General features: G+C 42.1%; 1 pseudogene; it reads right to left on the bottom strand.

The window, feature by feature from the left end:
• Nucleotides 1–5,903: 5,903 nt before the first annotated feature.
• LOC102404918 lies at nt 5,904–6,957 on the bottom strand (annotated as a pseudogene).
• Nucleotides 6,958–7,238: the final 281 nt, after the last annotated feature.

Here is a 7,238-nt window from a genome sequence, read left to right as displayed (position 1 = left end):
ACATACTGGATTGTTAAATAAAGGACCAGAGATAAATCAGAATCATGTTAAGGTCTAGGAAACCAAGGGAAAGATTCCTAACAAAATATATTCTTTGGTTTTTCAAAGTTGACCTCTTTAGATAATAACTTGAGATACTTCACAAATCCAGACCTAGTTGATTTATGTCATCCTGGCATGATGTGCTTGCCTGATTTCTTAAGCAAATATAGCTGTTCTAATCTTCCTTTGACCCTTTTTCCATCATTTGAAGGAAAAAGAGGCAGAAACATTGTCTTCTGCACAGTTAATACCTCAAAATATGCAAACAATTTAAAAACCTTTAGACTCGGTACTAAGGCCTGCTTATGGTAAAAAACAAGAGATGAATGCTCACTAGCATCTGTTCTCTAAAACCAACTGAGGAAACTAACAGGAACTTTTTAGATTCATAGCAATGTTACCCTTTGTAAAGGGCAATACTTGAGGGGAAATAATTGAAAAAGGCTTTGAAAGTGTGTTGGGTCAAATTCAAGGGAAAGGAAGCAACATAGAGAAGAGCAGGGAAATGTAAGAAATTCAGAGCTATCTTCCCTCTGACTTATAAGACAGCATGGTTATGTGGACACGCTTCAGTAGCTAACCAGCAAGCATAGTAAGATAGAAAGAAGACAGTGTAATCAGATGCCACAGTACTCTCAAGGGAGAAATTTGGTTTGGAGTAATATGAAAGCATTTTAAGTCTTATGTATTTAACCTTATATATTACATAACACAGGGCTTCCCCGGTGGCTCAGTCGGTAAAGAATCTGCCTGAAATGTGGGAGACCTGGGTTTGATCCCTAGTTTGGGAAGATCCCCTGGAGAAGAAAATGACAACCCACTCCAGTATTCTTGCCTGGGAAATCCCATGGACAGAGGAGCCTGGTGGGCCACAGTCTATGGTGTCACAAAGAGTCAGACGTGACTGAGCAACTAACACACATTATGTAATATAAGATGTACAGAAAACATTATTTTGCATTCCATAAATATAAGTCAACTAGGATACATAGGTTTTTAAACTCATACTTTAGTGTTTTGCATGTGGTATTAGTCAAAGATAGATAGATCATCAGAGATACGGCTGGTAGTACTTCTGTTGGATTTCAGATATAATGGTATCAGTGTTTGGAGGAGTGAGGTCTGCTATGTTTGTTTTTACCAGCATTAGTCCTACTATTTCATTACCATTGAATATTCAATTTTTAACTGATGATAAAAGGGGAAAAAAAAGCAGGGCTTTAATGCTGGTTGCAATCTCCCATTACAAGGCCAATGTAGACAGTTTTCATGTTGTGGTTCTGGGCTCAGACATGGGCTGGTGTACCTTTAACTTCTGCTATCAGCAAGCCAGAGTTTTGAGGCTTTTAGATCTTGTGAAATGACAAGTTGCACAGAATCAAAGGATAACAAGTTCTGTGCAGACAGGGGTTGGTTCATGCATTTTTAAGGGTGGGAGGCTGACTTGCAGAATACTGTTGCACAGACTGAAGCTGCTAATGCTGGTGAGATGACAGCTCAAGCAAGCAGAACCTTGGTTGTGAAGGCAGCAAAAAAGACAAATAGCATGTGTGGTTAATGCTTGTTTCTGCCAGCAGGAAAGATAACATTTAGAGGGAAAAAAACAGCAAAACAATTAGCCTTGGATCAGATTTTTAAAAATATCAATTCATTGTCTTTCTACAAAATCATCCCAAGTATTCTGGACACATTTCCCCAAAGAAGCCCTTTTGGACCTCCAGGTTTGTTGCAGCAAACATGAGGAGATGTGGCAAGGCAGGCCGAGAGAAAGCTCTGTGACATACATATTTGACACCAGATTAGACACAGTTTTATGGGGTGGCTTCTGTGTGATCTGTTAAACTTTGGTTATATATGCACTTTAGAAAGCATTTCCTTGTGCCAAGATCTCATTTGTGGTCTGTGGTTGTTTCCAGAACAAGTTTGCTGTTCTGGCTTTTCTCCAGAAATGTGACTTCCTGATACACCAGAGGTCCTCATCTGCAATGTGGCTACACCTGGGTGTGTCACCATCAGTTGGGAGTTGGATTGCAAATAATTTATTCTCACTGAGCTTCCCAGGTGGCGCTAGTGGTAAAGAACCTGGCTGCCAATGCAGGAGATGTAAACCACGCAGTTTGATCCCTGGGTTGGGAAGATCCCCTGGAGGAGGGCATGGCAACCCTCCAGTATTCTTGCCTGGAGAATCCCATGGACAGAGGAGCCTGACAGTTCATAGGGTTGCAAAGAGTCGGACACAACTGAAGTGACTTAGCATGCACGCATGCAATTTGTTCCTACTAATAAGAAAGGCTCTGAAGTTTGTCAATGATTGCCTGTTATGAGTAGATTAGACCCGGTTCAAAATTATCCTTATGAAAATGTTGCTCTCCTTCCCTTGCATTCGAAAATGCTTGCCTGATTGGGAAAGAACCCATGGTGGGAACTTATATTACCTTGATTAAGCCTCTGGTAGTCGGCCCTGTGTGTGAGCATCTTCTATCATGTTTTCCAGTGGATACATTAACCAAGTTGAGACTGCCCATGCTTTTCCATCGTTTCTATGAGAAATTCAGATAGGAATTGAAATCCTCTTCCTGGAATGTAACCTCTCCACTGGCCTGTTTACTCATCCACCATACTGTTTCAGCTCTTCTGGAGAAGTTAAGGAAGGGCTTACACTAACTATGGTGGTTTTATTTCTTCAAATCCACTTAGAGGGATGCATATCTAAGGCCATTCATTCACTATTCAGTCAGTCAACAAATACTCAATAAGTCCTGTTTTGGTACCAAAATGCTACTTCATAGAACAGAGAGAATTTGCTGCTGGTGATGTTTAAAAGATAAGCTGGGTCTTGTTAGTTTGAGAGGAGTGCATAGTATGAACAGAGGCAAGGGGGAGGAAATGGATGGAGTTTTCCCAGAAGAAAACCAGTGCAGAGTGTCTGAAGGCCACGGAATATGTAGAGGACTTGGGATGTGGAACTGGGTAGCTTGGAAGGATCCAGCCAGATGACTGAGGGACCTAACTCAGCCCCTGGTAATTAGAACTTATCAGGGATTAACTGTATTGCTGCTGTCTATGATTTGTACCAATCTGTGATAGGAAGTACCTGATACATTCCTGCTGACCACGTGTGAATGTGAGTCTGCCTGTCATGGAGGGCAGAGGTGGGTGTGTGGTGAAGATTGTCGGCAGCCCTGGTCTAGTTTGCCTTATAGATCTCTGACTCTTGGGTATGTTGCTATTTTTCTACATTTAAAAAATGGACATATAATTCACATATCATAAAACCCACTAATCAAAAGCATGCAATTCAGTGGTTTTCAGTATACTTTCAAAGTTGTGCAACCTTCAGCATAATCTGTTTCCAGAACATTTTCACTAATCCAGAAATAAACCCTGCATTCGTTAGCAGTAACTCTCCCCTTCCCTGCCTCCCACCCCAGGTGACCACTCATCTACTTTGTTTCTTTAGATTTACCTGAAAAAATATCCTAAATATTTAATATAAACAGAATCATACAATATAGAGCCTTTCTGTCTGACTTCTTTGGCTTTGCATAATGTTCTCAAGGCTCATTTATGTGGTGGCATGTATCAATACTTCACTCTTTTGGGGGGCAGAATACTATTCCATTGTATGGATTTACCACCTTTTGTCTGTTCATCACTTGGTGAGCCTTTGGGTTCTTTCCAAATTTTGGCTATCATGAGCATTCATGTACAAGTTTTTGTGTGGACACTGTGTTGCCATTTCTCTTGTATAGATATTTAGTAGTGGAATTGCTGGGTTACATGATAACTCTATGTTTAACTCTTCAAGGCACTGCCAAACTGTTTTTTAAAGTGGCAGTACCATTTTACAATCCCACCAGAAATATGTGATGGTTCTTATGTTTCCACATCCTCACCAATACAAGTAATTATCTGTCTTTTTTATGACAATCTTCCCAATATATGCGAAATAGTATATCATTGTGGTTTTGATTCATATTTTCCTAATGACTAATGATGTTGGACTTCTCCATGTGTTTAATGGCCATTTATCTTCTTTGGAAAAATGTCTAATCAGATTTTTTTGCCCATTTTCAATTGGGTTGTCTGTTTTGTTATTAAGTTCTAAGAATTCTTTATACATTCCATATACTAGATCCTTATTAGACAGGTCTGTATACTAGACCCCTTCCCCAGGGAATCTTCCCAACTCAGGAATCAAACCTGGGTCTCCCTCACTGCAGGCAGATTGTTTACCATCTGAGCCACCAGGGAAGCCCCTTATTAGACATATAATTTGTAAATAGATTTTCCCATTCTGTGGTTTGTCTTTTCAGTTTCTTGATGGTATTCTTAGAAGCACAAAAGATTTTAAAATTTGACAAGATCTGATGGATCTCATTTTTTCTTCTGTTGCTCTAGGGATAGTGCAATTTTAAATGAGAGAACAGCTCATGGAAATGGCCACTGGCCAATGGAGTTTACTAGGGGTTAACATGTGGCTGGAATCCTAAAGCTGGACAGACTGAATTATCTTTAATCCTATTACTGGAGTTAGATAACGTTTTAGAATTAGATAATCATTATCTAGTTGTTGACAATTCTGTTGCTAACATGGTAGAGAGATAGGGAGGTTCTGAAAGACAGTGAAAAGGTTGTCACCTCTGGGTCTCCATTTCCAGTGCTGATTGCAGGACTACAGTAGAAACCTGAGGGCTGGACAAGAGCAAAGACATTTTGCTACACTTAAAATCAGCTTTGAACTCAAGGGTTGATTTCTAAATCACTGTTTAAACTTTTGGCCTTGATTTGAATCAGATTTGCATTTGAAAATAAAGAGGGCTTTCCATTTGTAAGATTCTAACCCACATTTTTTTTAAATTTCACATGGGATTTCAGTTTTGTTTGGTTTTTAAATTATCCTAGACCCAGGAGGGTAAGTCCTGTATTCTCATTTTATCATCCAATCAAATAGTACTTTTGTCTAGAAGCACTGTGCTCTAAAGGCAAACTGTTCACAACCTTTCACCCCCAACCCTGAGCTGCAGACGTTTGTGAAAATCAGGTTCTGGGCCAGTTGTGCCGAGTGTGCTTAGTTACTCAGTTGTGTCCGACTTTTTGCGACCCCATGGACTGTAGCCCACTAGGCTTCTTTGTCCATAGAATGCTCCAGGCAAGAATATTGGAGTGGGTTGTCATATCCTCCTCCAGGGAATCTTCCCAACCCAGGGATTGAACCCAGGTCTCCTGTATTGCAGGCAGATTCTTTACCAGGTGGCTCTTTACCATCTGAGCCACCAGGGAAGCTCAGTTAAGTCTTGATAAAGTTGTAAAAGGTCTCTTCATACCTGAGCTCCCATCCTCCATCTGGCCACAGTCACAATAGAAGCAGGAACCCAAGGGGCAGATTTCTTTCCTCACTCAACTTCCAGGCACTGTAGGAGGAAGGAGAGTTCCCTGCACCTGCTTGCCAAGCTCTGCTCTACTTGCTGAACTCTGATCAGCATAAACAGGTCGTTCTGGCTACAAGTTCCCCCAAATTCTCCTTACTTATATGTTTAAGGCACACCAGCTCCCCTGTGTAAGGCTCTCTATTTACAATGAATAAATTATTTATTTTTATTATTTGATAATTTTATTAATTATTTAACTATTATTGGAGAAGGAAATGGCAACCCACTCCAGTATTCTTGCCTGGAAAATCCTATGGACAGAGGAGCCTGGTGGGCTACAGTTCGTGGGGTTGGCAAGAGTCAGACATGACTGAGCACACACACAATTATTAATTATTCTTACTGTTCAAAAGAAACTTTCACACTGCCCAGCCAAACACTTAGCCCCAAGATGCTGAGAGTGGGCACAAGGACAGAGCCTAATTCGCATCATGGATTCTGGTCATTGGGGTCATACTTGATCATGACTTTCAACCCCAAACCCTTTTTGGAGGTTTCAAAAGCCCCCAGAGCTTTCACCATAGTAAACCGATGGGTGATCAAGGGCTTTACATTCACAAACTTGGATGCAGGTGTTGAAATCGCCATTGGCCACATTTTGCAGTAGTGAAATGCCCTTGATATCCACCTTCCAGGTAGCTGCATGCATGAGGGGCTCACTGGTCATCTCAGAGCCCAGCACCACCAGCACCAGCCCACCAGGATGAGTCTGGTAGATACCTGCCTGGATGGAGGTCTCTACTCCTGTGCACTTGATGGTGACTTCCAGCTTACTGCCCAGAAGGCCTTCTGCTTTCTTGGCTATTTCCTGAGGGCTCTCATTGGAGTCCGGAGGATGAAATCAGCCCCAACTTCCTTGGCTTTAAACAACCGAGAGGCTGACAGATCGGTCACCACCATCTGAGCTGCACCCATCGCCTTGGCTGTGAGGAAATTGACCAGTCCATCTGGCCCAGCTCCACACACGAGGACCTTGTTTCCAGTTTGCCGGCAGGCATGAATCCCCACAGACAGTGGCTCAACCAGGGCCCCTTCCTCAAAGGTGACATTGTCAGGAAGCTTGTAGCAGAAATTAGCCTTGTGCTTGTAGAACTGGCAGAGGTTCCCATCATCGGGCGGCACGGCACAGAAGAAGATGGTTGGTGACAGATTGTATCGGCCAGTCTTGCAGAGTTCATCAAGTTTCTCAAGGAGCTCCAAGCTCAATGTCAACATGATCACCTGGTTATAGGTGCTTGACCGATGATTCCACTTTTATGACTGTTCTCAAAGCTTTATGCCCTAGCACCATTGGCTTTTTCACAACAAAATTTCTGATTCGACCATGCTGCCAGCCATGGACATCTGAACTACAAATTCTGACAGGATGTATCTTCAGTAGCACCTCATTTGGGCCTGGTTCAGGGATAGGATAGTACTCCAAGCGCAGGTCTCTGGGTCCGTGCACCACCAAGCAGAGGTTGTCAGGCTTGGCTGCTGCCATGTTTGTCCCTCCCTCCTTTTCGGTCAGGGCTGCTGTCTGCTGTTCGTGAGATGGTTTAGTTTGCAGCCCCTGGAGGGTTCTTCCAGATTTTAAATTGTGAAAGTGGTTGAATCCAGTTTAAAAACCAAGAGAAAGTTGTTGGCAACTCTAGCTGGGGATCCCACAGTATATAAAATAGGGAAGCAATTCAGAATTTTTCAAGGTGAATTCATGGTTGTGTTGAGTAGATCTTTGCTAATTTCTGCAGATGGCTCTTGAGAATCTCTCTGCTTCTGAGCACA

The sequence above is a fragment of the Bubalus bubalis genome, chromosome X, assembly GCF_019923935.1.
Source record: "Bubalus bubalis isolate 160015118507 breed Murrah chromosome X, NDDB_SH_1, whole genome shotgun sequence".
Classification (NCBI taxonomy): Eukaryota; Metazoa; Chordata; class Mammalia; order Artiodactyla; family Bovidae; genus Bubalus; species Bubalus bubalis.
The sequence above is the reverse complement of the archived record's forward strand: the minus strand, read 5'-3'. Positions and strand labels throughout refer to the sequence as shown.